Genomic DNA, 13,675 nt, shown 5'->3' on the forward strand with positions numbered 1-13,675 from the left:
CCGGGGAGCCGGGTCTGACAGGACCTGCCCCTAATGAAACCATGCTGGTTGTCCTTGAGCATCATCCCCACTGCTAGCCCATCACAGATATGCTCCTTGATAATCTTCTCAAACAGTTTTCCCAAGATTGAAGTAAGACTAACAGGCCTATAGTTGCCTGGGTCTTCCCTCTTCCCTTTTTTAAAGATGGGGACCACACTGGCCCTCTTCCAGTCATCCAGCACCTGGCCAGAGCACCACAAGTGCTCATAAAGCTGTACCAGGGGCCCCGCAATAACCCCTGCCAATTCCCTCAACACCCTGGGGTGGAGAGCACCTGGACCTGCTGATTTGAACATGTCCAGCCCCTCCAGAAGTTCTCTAACCCGGTCCTCCCTGACCCTAGGCTTGGCAGAGTTTCTCCTGAGTCCGTCCTGAATCTTGGTTGGGGAGTCCTGCTCACTGCACAAGAAAATAGAGGTGAAGAAATTGTTAAAGAGGACTGCTTTCTCCTCTGGTGCGACCACCAGATTGCCAAGCATATCCTGCAGGGATCCCATGTTACCTGGGACCTTTTTCATTCTCCCTGTGTTTTTAAAAAAGGACTTTTTGTTATCCTTGATCCTTGATGCTAGCCCTAGTTCCGTATCTGCCTTAGCTTTCCTAACAGCCCCCCTACAGACCCAAGTGGTGGAGGTATACTTCTCTTTGGTGATAGCCCCTCCCCTCCACTGAGTGTATGCCTCCTTTTTGGCAATCAGGCATTCATGAATGCCCTTGGTGAGCCAGGGGGGCTTTTGGGCACTCTTGCCCCCTTTGCTTCTTGTTGTGATTGTCACCCCTTGGGCTCTGAGTATCGTCTCCTTAAGGAATGACCACTCATCTTGGGCACCCAGTTTCCCTACTCTCCAGGACACTAGTGCCTCTCCCACTAATCTACTCAGGTCATTGAAGCTGGCCCTCTTAAAGTCTAAGGCTACTGCCTTGCTACAGGCCCTTGACACCCTGCACTGGATGGTGAATTCCAGCAAGTGATGTTCGTTATTGCCCAGGTGGTTGAGGACCTGGAGTCCCCTCACCAGGTCATCACCTGTGGCCAGGACCAGGTCCAGCAGAGTATTCCCCCTGGTAGGACTGTGCACCTCTTGGGTTAAGTGGAGGTCCTGTGTATCAGCCAGGAACCTCCATGAGCAGTCAGACCTGGCTGACTGCTACTCCCAGCAGAGGTCTGGGTAATTTAGATCACCCATGACAACTACATCCCCTGCCTTGAGTGCCTCCACAAGCTGACCCAAGAATTCACGGTCCAGCTCTTCCCCTTGTTTGGGAGGTCTGTAGTAGACCCCCACTGTTAAGACCCTTTCCCCATGACCCCCTGTATCCTGACCCAGAGCACTTCAGCCTGCCCCTTCTCTGACCCCATCCTGCTGGTTGAAGATGTGTATTGTTCTTTGATGTAGAGTGCCGCACTCCTGCCTTTCCTCCCTGTTCTATCTATACAGAGAGCCTGTAAAGCCTATAGCCCCTAATGTTGACCGCCCAGTCATGGGATGAATCCCACCAGGTTCCTGTGAGCCCTACTATGTCTGGGTTTGAACTAGCTATCCAGAGGGCGAGTTCCTCATGCTTATGCCTCATACTTACAAAAGAAAGTATAATGTTGCAAAGACTCAATAAGAGACACAATTTTGTGGACTGATAAAGGAAAGGCAGAACTCTAGCTAGTATCCAGGAGGACAATGCCAATCTCAAAATGATAATAAAGCCTTAAACAGCGTAATTTTGAGTTGCCTCAACAAACAATTTGAATAGAATGATCCAGGGGTTCTCAAACGTTGTGATACTGCAACCCTGTAAAATAATATATACATTTATGTGACTCCACATGATTAAAGCTATTGATTTCATTAGAATTAGGTAGGAGATAAAGCATATCTACCTTTGTATATTAAATTATATTTGTCAAAAAACACTTTATAAAGTTTACCAAATTCAAAACTGTTTCACTAAAAAAAAAAACACACTGTCAAATTTAAAACTGTTAATAGTTTTCAATGAGAAGGATGAGCTTGCTTGGTACTGCTTAGTTTTTCAAACCTGGGCTTTGTTTTTAAGACTGCCAGTTCCATTTTGCACCCCACATTTATTTTTGACTGGTATTTGCTCTTTATAGTGGCAACTGCTGAAAACCCTGATTCACACAAGTAGGATATTGTGAAGGGAAAACTCACACTTAATCACACACAATCAATAGAACTGTTGACAGATAAATACTGAGCTTCACTTACCAGTACATGCTGAGATTAGAAAACAAAAAGAGACACTTCCAATGTGGGTGAATCCAAGAATATATGTGGTGCTGCTGGGGAAGGGGAGCAGGCAGAGAATTTGCGTGTGGGGATGGAAGAGAAGTTTGTGACCCTGCTTTAAGGGGTTACAGTTTGAGAATCCCAGTATAAATGACCAAGACAGAAGTGGAGCTTTATATGGTGATATATGGTTGGGAAAACCTTCTAGTTAACCAAAACCGAAATGGAAAAATAAAAAAGAAGTTCTTTAGATAGACTTTGGCTGGTTAATGGAAATATATTAACCAGTCACATTATTCTGACTAACTGGCAAATTTTAGAGGTAACCATGTAAAGAACACATTGTAGCTGACAGATGCTGTATTTTAGTAAAGTGTATGTTGCAGTGTAGGGAGTCAGGTGTGCTTAAGAAGAAGAATGAAATTAATAACAATCTATGCACCTGTGTAAGATTTTCAGAAAACTCTCATAATGCCCTTAATCCAGCTGGTAAATAATAGAGCATCCTCACTAATTTAACCGGCACAACATGTATACAAGCATTATTTAATTTTAATTATATAAGAGATTTCCTACTTGTACTCTGGAAAAATAGGAACTCCAGTGCATATACATACTTATAAACACTTTTAGATGAGAAACTTGCATATTCCTAATCACACAAAAGGCTTATTTCAGCTCTGATTTACCATTTGGTATTATTCATTCTTAGTTTTATGAATATAGGATTAATCTTTAGAGTAATGCTTTCCATTAATTTCTACCTGATATAAGGATTCCAATTCTGATCAGTATGCAAGCTATGGCCACACTGCAGATTGCACTGTAACATAGACATACTTATGTTAATAGGTATGTTATGAAAGACAACTCAGGTGTCCCCATATTTCACTGAAGTCTGCTATGTAGACGTACCCTTAAGCATGGTCTTGATGTTAACAGGAGGCTTTCCCCAGTTAAGTTTTTGTATGATATATATATATATATATATATATTATTTAAAAATACAAAAACTTAACTGGGGAAAGCCTCCTGTTAATATATAACATAACTGTTCAGTCCCCAGTTGGTATCTCAAAATGGATTTCTGTAGTATCAGTTATCTCAAAGTACATCAAGACCTAAAAATAATTCACTCAATTAGTTAGTTGTGCTAATGGAACTATGCTCAGAGAGTGGATGAGACCTGGAGTAGGTGTCCCAAAAAAAGCATCTATCTATCTATCTATCTATCACATATGTATAGTGGCTAGAATAGATTTGGCATAACTGTTTATTGATTAAAGTAAGGGCTTTATATTACAGAGTTGTATCTGTGTCCAGGTCTGTGTTGTCAGGGTTTGTTCATGCTTAGGAAAACAGGCTTCGTTATTGTGTCTCAAACAGGAGCCTACTGGATTGAAGACACTCACTATTTCTGCCAGAAGCAAAAATTGCAACAGTTTAATCCTCCCCACAATTGGCTCCATCCATATTTCTCATAAGCAACTGATCTATGGGAAGTCCACAGAGACCCTATAATCTTTTCCCTTTTTTCTTCATGCTTTTTCAGACTGCTGGAGCTTCCTTCCAGGATGTGAGAGAAAGTGTTGGAAAAGGGACGAATCAAATTCCATTGATCTCAGTGGAGTTCCATACATTTTTTCTCGGTTCTCAATATAGGTTTGTCCAGAGTTGTCCTCCTCTATGGCTGTTGAGAGCCTCAGAATTTGACCTATATACTCCAGTCAAATTCTTTTCTCTTACCAATGGTAACTGAGTTGTAGGCGGGTTGTATTATCCTTTCCTTGAATGCATATGGTTTCACAGGCTTAACAGTGACTCCATGTGCAAGTAAAGATTTCCGCCACAGGTAAGGAATGAAGGACTGGAATTTTATTTTACTTATTCTCTGTTAGAAAGAAATCTCTTAAATAAGTGTTTACATTAAAAAAACTTCTTCACCACCTGAGTGTCTAAACATATACATTCAAATGTTTAAATAACACAAGACCATGCTAATTCTGTACTACTGAAAAGAGAAGCGGCAAATTGGACACAAATATCAGAATTAGAGTGAATACACACACATCCCCTCTACTTCCCAGCAAGCTACATTGTCATCTTAACTATCTAAACGTGCTTATACATAAATGATGACATAGATAATTTTTGCTAGCACAGTCATCCATCTAAGTAGCAGTTCCCTATGGGACAGGCACTTTATAGAAATAATTGACTATGACTTGAGTTATGTAACCTGAGCCTCAGGTGAAGGCACGTAATGGCATGAAAGCCAATTACCTCCATTTACAGAGTCTGCAGTATAGAGAATCATTGTTATGAGAAAGCTGAAGTATGAAAAGCATAGTAGGCCAGATTTTTAGCTTCAGTGAAGGAAACAGAGCCGCATCAATTTGCACTAGCTGATGATCTAGCTCATGAATTTTTAATGAACTGTCTTTTTCCTTTCATTTTGAAGTGAATCACAGAAAGCAGAACTTTAACAAATTTTTGGGTTCACAAATCAGCTGCACTTTCTTCAGTTCATATTGTATGTTAATAAGGGAAACGAAATGCAGGCAAAGCCATACTGGAAAAAATAATACATCACAATGTGACACAGGTAAGCATAAAATAAGGTCCATATGTGCTAAATAATGATCATAGGTGCTTTTAAGAGAATTTAAAATCTATACAAGCCTAAAAGAAGAGGAAACAAGCTGTTAGAATGATTTGCTGCGAACACCCACACACACATTTACAAATGCATTTTGGTCTAATAAAAGATGCTGGATTTGCCGAAAGAACCTATCCAGTTTATTTCTAGTTTATGCCTATTTCTAGTTTATAAGCAAATTTAAGACTAGCTGTGTTCTTTTATCCCTACTCTTTCTATTGCAACTCTGCTGTTTACAGAATTTGAAAAAAAACTTAGACTGTTATGTATTAATATATCAGCTTGGGAAAATTGTAAACTATTGCAGAATTATTCAGTTATTCTCAGAAGTCCTCTAGGGGTTACTAGTGATGATGACAACAAATGAGAAGGAGTGTCCAGTGTTTTGAAAATAATCTCTTAAAATGGAGCTTATACTTCACAGGGGAGTCTTGGGGGAAATAATCAGCACATAGCAAAACAGTCTCTCACAGGAAGAAATATGTTTGCATGCTTCCAAAATTGGAAATGTCCATTTTCAATGATCAAAAGAATAATTCATATTTAATTTTGAATTTAATATTTTGATGAATATAAAATGTGTAAATTGACTGACTGGCTGATATGACCAATATTTGTTTTAATCATAAAAGCCACAGATGTTATGTAATGCAAAACATTCCATGCCTGGCAAGCTTTAAAAGAGTAAGGATTCTCCTGTCTCTGGATTTGGCCAGGCTCTTCTTCATGGTCTTTTTGCTCATAGTCCACTCCAGAGTCAATGATGAAGAAATCATTACCTGATTGGGGTCATTCATGAGAGTATGTAACATGACAGGCGCCTAGAACTCAGTCTGGTTATGTCTGGGAGCTACTGTCTCTTGCCACAAATCCATTAATGCACAGTTTGCTTCTGATGGCTCATCCTGAGGGACTATTGAATGCTCTCCTAACCCTAGACTGGAGTTACGTGACCTCCACTCACTTGCATTAGGTGGAGCAGGTAACTATGATGCAGATCATTAGTGTGGTATATGAATGGGTGCTCAAGAGTGGGCCCTGGGCCCTTCTCCACAGTGGTCCCTGAAGCACATATGGCAACAACCTGGCCCGGGACTCCAGGCCCTGGTGCAGCTGCTTCCAAGCTAGCACCTGCCTGTCACATTCAGCTGGGTTCTGGGCATCTGCTGCTGGCCATGGAGCCTGGGCTGCTTGCAACAGGGCTTTCAGCCTCCCTGCTACCTGCTGCAAGCAGCCCAGGCTCTGTGGTTGGTGGCAGCTACCAAGTCCAGCCAGGTGTGGTATGCTGAGTAAAATGGCCTTGTGTGCCAGTTTCTGGCACATATGCCAGAGGATGCCGACTCCTGCCCTATTGCATGGGATGCGCTGGTGGTGCATGGCATCTCTCTGGGGCCCATAGATTACATGTTAACTTTTCACCAGCCACATGTGGCCTGTGGGCCACCAGTTGGACAGCCCTGAACCACAATATACGTTAAAGTACAGAAGTCTGTCACAATTATTTCAGTTGCTCCTTTGTGGTATATGTATTGAAAAATTTTGAATGGGGTAACAAAGCAGTATACTGGTGAAAAGAATTTTACAGTGAATACAATAAATCACAAAAATGTCACTGATTCCTCATTCACTGGTAATTTCATTTACAATGAATTGAACTGAACCACACGAAAAATAATAAAATAAATGTATGAAGTAGTTAAGTGATTTCAGTTACAAATATCTGGTACCTAGAAGCAAGATCATAGTATTTGAGACAGGAATGATCTGTTAGACTAATGACACTGCCTTGTCCAATAGAACTTGCTATACCATCATGATATAGCAGTACACATGTACAAAGTGATACAACTTGGTTGTATATTTGCATGTTCTCTAAAGTATGTCCTTCTGCATGGCTCCAAATCTGTTGTGAGTTAGTTTGAATAATAATATTCTTTTGGAGGAGGATGGATGGATTAGAGATCTCTTCATAAGCAGATGTAGGATAATCTGTCTCACCCCACAAATGTATGGGAGCAGTCCAAATGAGATAATTCATGTGTGGGCCCTACTCAACAAAGATAAAATGATTAATATTCATGTTTGCAGGGTCAGGGAATGATCCACTGTCTTATAGAACAAACGCTGAAACAGTATGCATTAATGAAACTAAAGCATTCACATCAAGAGCAAGTATTTCCAATTATTTATGCACTAAAGTAAAAGGGAACATTTAGCTGGATACAGATCAATACCGCCTGATTCACTCCCAATAACACTGCTATTGCAAACTTTTTGGATTTTCTTGGGACTTTTCTGGAGGCTGCATCATGTGATGTCAAGTAGACTTTATGTATAATTTGAAATGGAAATAAAAATGTACATTCAGTCCTAAATGATGCCTCCGATTTTACTGGGATAGACTATACACTGGAGAACTGTTTCGAATTTCTGATGATATTACTGAGTTTAAGACAGTGTGGAGCTACTGAACATCGGCACAAATACTGCTCTTTACTCAAAATTTGCTTTCAGTAAATGACAGACAAGGTTCCTTGGGTGAATTTGATATCTTTTATTAGACCAACCCAAATAGTTGGAGAAAAGTTATTAAGCAAGCTTTCGGGTTCAAAAACCCTTCGTCAGGCTAAGGAAGTTTCAGCAGTTGCTGTGTGTTCTTCTTGGATGGAATGAAAAGTAAACAAGCCAGGGGCTGGGCTGGGCTGGGCTGGGGAGTCAGTTGCCAGGCAGATTATATTGTATAAAAAATCCAATGTCTATGTTTAGTCCATGATCTCTAGTATCCAGGCGGTTGATGAAATGGAGCTCATAGGCTCGTCTCTGGGAAGTGTTGTGTATGTTTCCCTTGAGGATCAGGACTGAGAGATTGGAGAGAGAGTGGCCCTCCTGTGAGAAATGTGCCCCCACCGGTAATTGGGTGTTTCTGTCTTTGATGGATTTTCGGTGTGCGTTCATTCTGGTGCGCAGTTGTTGTCTGGTCTCTCCTACGTATTTTCCATCAGGGCATTTGGTGCTTTGGATGAGGTATATTACATTTCTGGAGGTGCAGCTGTAAGATCCTGGGATGCTGATGGTTCTGTTGTGGGGTGTAGTAATAGTGGGGGTGGTGGAGATGTGTTGGCAGGTTTTGCGTTTCTTGTCCTGGCACGGTCTGGATCCTTTTGGTGTGTTCTGGGCTTGAGGAAGTTCCAAAAGGATCCAGACCGTGCCAGGACAAGAAACGCAAAACCTGCCAACACATCTCCACCACCCCCACTATTACTACACCCCACAACAGAACCATCAGCATCCCAGGATCTTACAGCTGCACCTCCAGAAATGTAATATACCTCATCCAAAGCACCAAATGCCCTGATGGAAAATACGTAGGAGAGACCAGACAACAACTGCGCACCAGAATGAACGCACACCGAAAATCCATCAAAGACAGAAACACCCAATTACCGGTGGGGGCACATTTCTCACAGGAGGGCCACTCTCTCTCCAATCTCTCAGTCCTGATCCTCAAGGGAAACTTACACAACACTTCCCAGAGACGAGCCTATGAGCTCCATTTCATCAACCGCCTGGATACTAGAGATCATGGACTAAACATAGACATTGGATTTTTTATACAATATAATCTGCCTGGCAACTGACTCCCCAGCCCAGCCCAGCCCAGCCCCTGGCTTGTTTACTTTTCATTCCATCCAGGAAGAGCACACACCAACTGCTGCAGCTTCCTGAGCCTGATGAAGGGTTTTTGAACCCAAAAGCTTGCTTAATAACTTTTCTCCAACTATTTGGGTTGGTCTAATAAAAGATATCAAATTCACCCAAGGAACCTTGTCTGCCTATGTCCTTAGACCAACACGGCTACAACCTAAACCCCTGCTTTCAGTAAATGTATATTCATGAACCTTATTTTAAGAAAATAATTTTATGAATCTATTAAATTCTCAGAACAGTCACATCCCTTAAAACTACAGAGGCAATCCATGTTTGATCCTTATTTAACAAGAAGGAGCTTTGTATAACAGCATTTTACTGCAATAGGTTCCAGTTCATATTTCAGTATATCATTAAGTGGAATGGAAAGGATGAACATTTTAGCAGTAGTATCTAATTCTCTTCTCCAAAAGCCCTTGTGTTCAGAGACAGTAGAGAATACTGTCCCTGCATTAGACCTCATAGAGTGATGGTATGTGTCACAGACTCCACTGTTAACAATACGTTAAATGCCCCCACTTGGTGCAACACCTCCAGATCATGTACAGGAAACCCTTGCTATTTGCGGGTTCAGCATTCATGGTTTCAAATATTTGTGAATGCCAAACCTGCATTTTAAATACCCTTAAAGGAGCTCCTTGGGAGCTTTGCACTTGCTGCTGCCAGGCTCCTGCTGCTGCCACCGGGCTCGCACTACTGCCGCTGTGCTCCTGCCACCACCACTGCGCTCCTGCCATCACAGCACAGCCGTGCCCCCCCCAGCCATTGGGGGTGCTGCTTTAATGAACATAGACGGCATTCATTAACACAGTGCCTTATTCGCAGATATTGCCATTTTCAGGGGATATGAGACTGTATCCCCCACAAATGGTGAGGGTCTTCTGTATTTCAAAGTGCTGTATCTAGGGCTGGAAGCTGAAACCATGTAGAGGCTTCAGTTGATCCAGAATGAACCAGGTCAGCCCACATCCTTACTGGGGCAGGGTGCTGAGATACCCTGGCTCCTTGTAAAGAACATTTTTGCAGAAATTTCCATTGCTATGTAAAAGGGACCAGTGGCCCACAGCACAGTTTCATCACAGACTTCACATCCATCTCTGAGATCCCAAGACAATCACGTTCCTCTGGGACAACACAGCTATCAAAGTGCAGAATGGATTGAAGCATGAGGCCATTACAGAGAGTATTTTCATATGAAGTGGTTTGGCTGTCTAATGACATTCCTGTGGAACTGGGACTAACATACTGATTCTTTTGTCTTTATACGATAAAGTTTTCCATGAGAAGAGTTACTTTATATCTTATATACTATATATATTACGTACTCCAAGGAAAATGTTCTAAAACTAGGGAAGGGAGGAGTGCATAAGACTTAATCAACTCCATGAAGGATCTTAGTGCACAGACCTAAGTTTATGGCAAGCAAGCAGTAGCATAACAATGGGTGGACAAGCAAAATGCAAGTCCTGGGCACTGCCCAAGGGGAAGGGATGCCAGAATAGAGTTGTGTGGGGGGAACCTCACCCTCCCATCCCTAGTCCCTCCTTCCTCCCCTCATTGCACCATGCACATTCTTTGCAGTGGCTCCAGCTCCAGAAGTGGGGAGGGCAAAGAAGTGGTAGTAGTGTGTGCTGCAGGAGTAGCAGCTGGTAGTTTGTTGCTGCTGAGGCAGATGTCAGCTCCTCTTTTTGTCTACAAGAACTATTGTTGGCTGCTCAACAAAAAAAAAAAAGGAAAAAAAAGAGAGGTGTGGCATCTGCCCTAGCAGCAGTGAAATGCTGGTTGTTCCACTGCCACCACCACTTTTTCCTCCCTACTGGTGGAGCCGGAGCTGAAGCCAGAGTCATGGCAGGGAAGATGCGGAGTGTGCATGTCGGGGGAGATGGTACTAACAACGTACCACAAATGGTGTAAATGGTACTGGCTATTTACAACTCTGCAAATGTTTAGTGATACTGTTACAGACTCTACAGAAAACTCTTAGGTAAGCTGACAGGTAATAAATACTGTATGTGCTGAATCTGCATATCTGTTATGACCACTGAGTAAGGAGCTATATTTTCATAATGCCTAAGGTAAGCAGACACATAACATATAGTCACTCTCAGAAAATACATTTAATTTAATAAATTTAAAAACTGATTGTATTTTTTCACATTAAAATTTCAGACATACAAACACATGTTTAGGGCTTTATTGCATCCATTTACTTTGCTCTTTCTTGACTCTGTTTTTTTTTAACTTTAACCTTGAAAAGCTGGTCAGCAACGTGCATAAAGAAATCATAAAGAACTCAGAGCACTGTGAAAAAAAGAATTAGCAGATGTACAAAGCCTTTGTTAAAATCAGTAGGGACATCAATTTTAGAACAATAGTAATAATAATGACTAAGCACTAAGGCAGTTTTTAATAAGAAATCCTTGCACCAAAAATCGGAATGAATTAGCATGGAAAAGATCTAAAGCAGTTTGAACATCTGTTTAAAGTGGCCCCAGAGGACATAGTTCATGTTGCATTAAATGAAGATATTTCAGTTTGGAAAATTATAGCTTCTAAATGACAGCAAATACCATCTTCACTCTATCCAAACCATACATGTCCCAAGGAGCAAAAAACAGATGCAAGCAATTTATAGGTATTTAATGAAAACTTTATGAGGTGCCCCCATGGTGAAACTGTGCCTATCATTCATTATCTAGACTTGTTTGGGATTTCATTTCCTTTATTTTTCCTCATAAACAGAGAAAATGCAATAATCAATAAGTCACAATCATATTTTCTAAACATATTGAATTTTTATTCCAGGCAGAGAACAAGCTCTTGTTTTATGTTCACTAAAGAGAAATGCTATTTAATGTTACCTTTACCTCCATTCTCTAACCATTATAGAAGCAGAAACTCACTCATAAAATTACTTTCCCATAAACAGAACATTCTTTAAAAAAACTCTTTTTAAATGTATAGTAAGGAAACAATCAAGTAGCAGTTCAGGTGGCTTGATAAAGGGCTTTAATTATTTATTGTTTTGGAGCTAGATTATGAAAAAAAAATAAGGACAAAGATTGAGAGAGCACCAAATAGTTGAAATTGCTTTTCTTGTCCTTATATTTAATGGAATGGACACAAATTAACCTGTCATATTTGACACACACTTCCTACAAAAATGACAAAATAGAAACTCTCATTGGAAATAAAAACCTGGCCTTTTACAGACACTTTCTGTTATGCTATTTCCAAACTTATGTTCAAACCAACAGACGTTGTTGGTAAGTCTAATATACAGACAGAAAATATGACAGTGTTTTAGAAACTAATGGCAATTTCAAAATAAAACCAATTTGAGTGCAATGACTAGGAAACTACATAGCAGTAGGGAATGCTGATGGCAGTGTTGAACATGCGCTTTTTTACAACTATGCAGAGAAGTGATGTGGTCCAGTAAATGATCATTGCACACAAAATGGTTTTATTTACAAATGCTGTTAGTATCTGAAACACCCTTGTACTTTGGGAGTGAAGAATTACCATCCAGGGCTCTGTTTCAATTTCTATGGAACCAGATGTAAAAATCTCCCTTGGCATTTAGTGTGGGAGCTGAACCAGCTCTAGCTTTCATTTTTGTTAGTCAGATGAATTTTCACTAGAAATAGCAGTACCATCTCATTTTTATTTATAAGTGATTTGTATTTATTTGATTTGCTGTGATGTATTTCAAATAAAAATTGTTTGCTTTCTGTACTGCTACAGTGTATTATGTTATTTTATTTCAAGTCTTGTCAGAGAAACCTGAAGATTAGGGATCACAGATTGGTGGTAGCAAATTTTTAAATCCAGCTAAGTTTTGTGGGTTTAACATTTTGCAATTGAAGCAAATATTTTGTGGTTTCTATTTCATTTTGGGTAAGTCTGTTCATTTAAGGATAACTGAGATGGGAAGGATTTTGAAGAGTTCATTTATCCTTTCCTCTGCTGGTCAGTAAGATTAGTACTTGAAAAGGAAATAAATCCTGATTGATAGCACACACATAATTTTCCAGTGCTGCCTTTCCTTCCCCCTTTTTTTCTGCTGAGCAGCAGTTTGACCTCTGTCAACCGCAGGGATGGGACACTAGACATCAGTAAACAACCAGTGAGTCTCTTATTCACTTACTTGTTTAGGGCTTCATCTAAGATGAATGTAAACTTAGGGGATAGTGCAGATTAGCCTCTGGATCACTATTCCCCAGAGTGGCATGTGTAGCTCTGTGGTAGGTGCCGATGCTCCATTTACAGTCCAGGGGAGAGTTAGGTAGCACCAGAAGAATCATCTGAAGAATGTGTAGAGCTAGCCAACAGGGAATGCTAAGAACTGGCAGGCAGCTTCACTTGTCCACCTGGGATCCAGATCTTCCTTGAGGTTAGGAACCATATCTTTTCTTCTAAAGAATGTAGTTTAGACTCTGAGTCTGGCATCCACAGGAGCCTGGAGACCTGGGTGTGGCAAAGACCCTGTCTTTTTTGTTTTTCTTTAAGCATTAATTGTATTTTGCTAAGAGTCTGTGACTCATAAGAGGGGTATGGACTTAAAGACCCCCAACTGAGGGAATGTTGGAGAATTGATTGAGTGAGGGGAATGGGTAGATGTTTGCTTTTCTTTATTCTGTTAATTGGTTATTGAAAAAGTAGAAGAACCCCGTGATGTAATCATGGCCTGGTTAGCTCAGGAGACATTGGAGTTAAATTAATTGGTGTTGATCTGGAGTGGGGCATGAGCTTTATTGATTTGAATCAATACATGAATTGATTTAGTTTTACCAGAAGGCAGATTAAAGCTCCAAAGCCTATGTAAGCATGACCCTGAAGGTTTATCGCTTAAGTCTGCCTGAGGAACAGGCATCGTCAGAACCCGGGGGCACATCCTTGGAATCTGAACCTGGTAGCCTGAAAGCAGAGCTATGGTCACCATCAAGATTTTCATAGATTCATAGATGTTAGGGTCGGAAGGGACCTCAATAGATCATTGAGTCCGAACCCCTGCATA

General features: G+C 40.8%; 1 long non-coding RNA gene across 1 annotated transcript in view; it reads left to right on the top strand.

The window, feature by feature from the left end:
* LOC112550469 overlaps nt 1-13,675 on the top strand; it is a 117,472-nt gene that overhangs the window by 9,996 nt on the left and 93,801 nt on the right. The gene's annotated exons all lie outside the window — the stretch shown is intronic.

Source organism: Alligator sinensis, unplaced genomic scaffold (genome assembly GCF_000455745.1).
Source record: "Alligator sinensis unplaced genomic scaffold, ASM45574v1 scaffold976_1, whole genome shotgun sequence".
NCBI classification, from domain to species: Eukaryota; Metazoa; Chordata; order Crocodylia; family Alligatoridae; genus Alligator; species Alligator sinensis.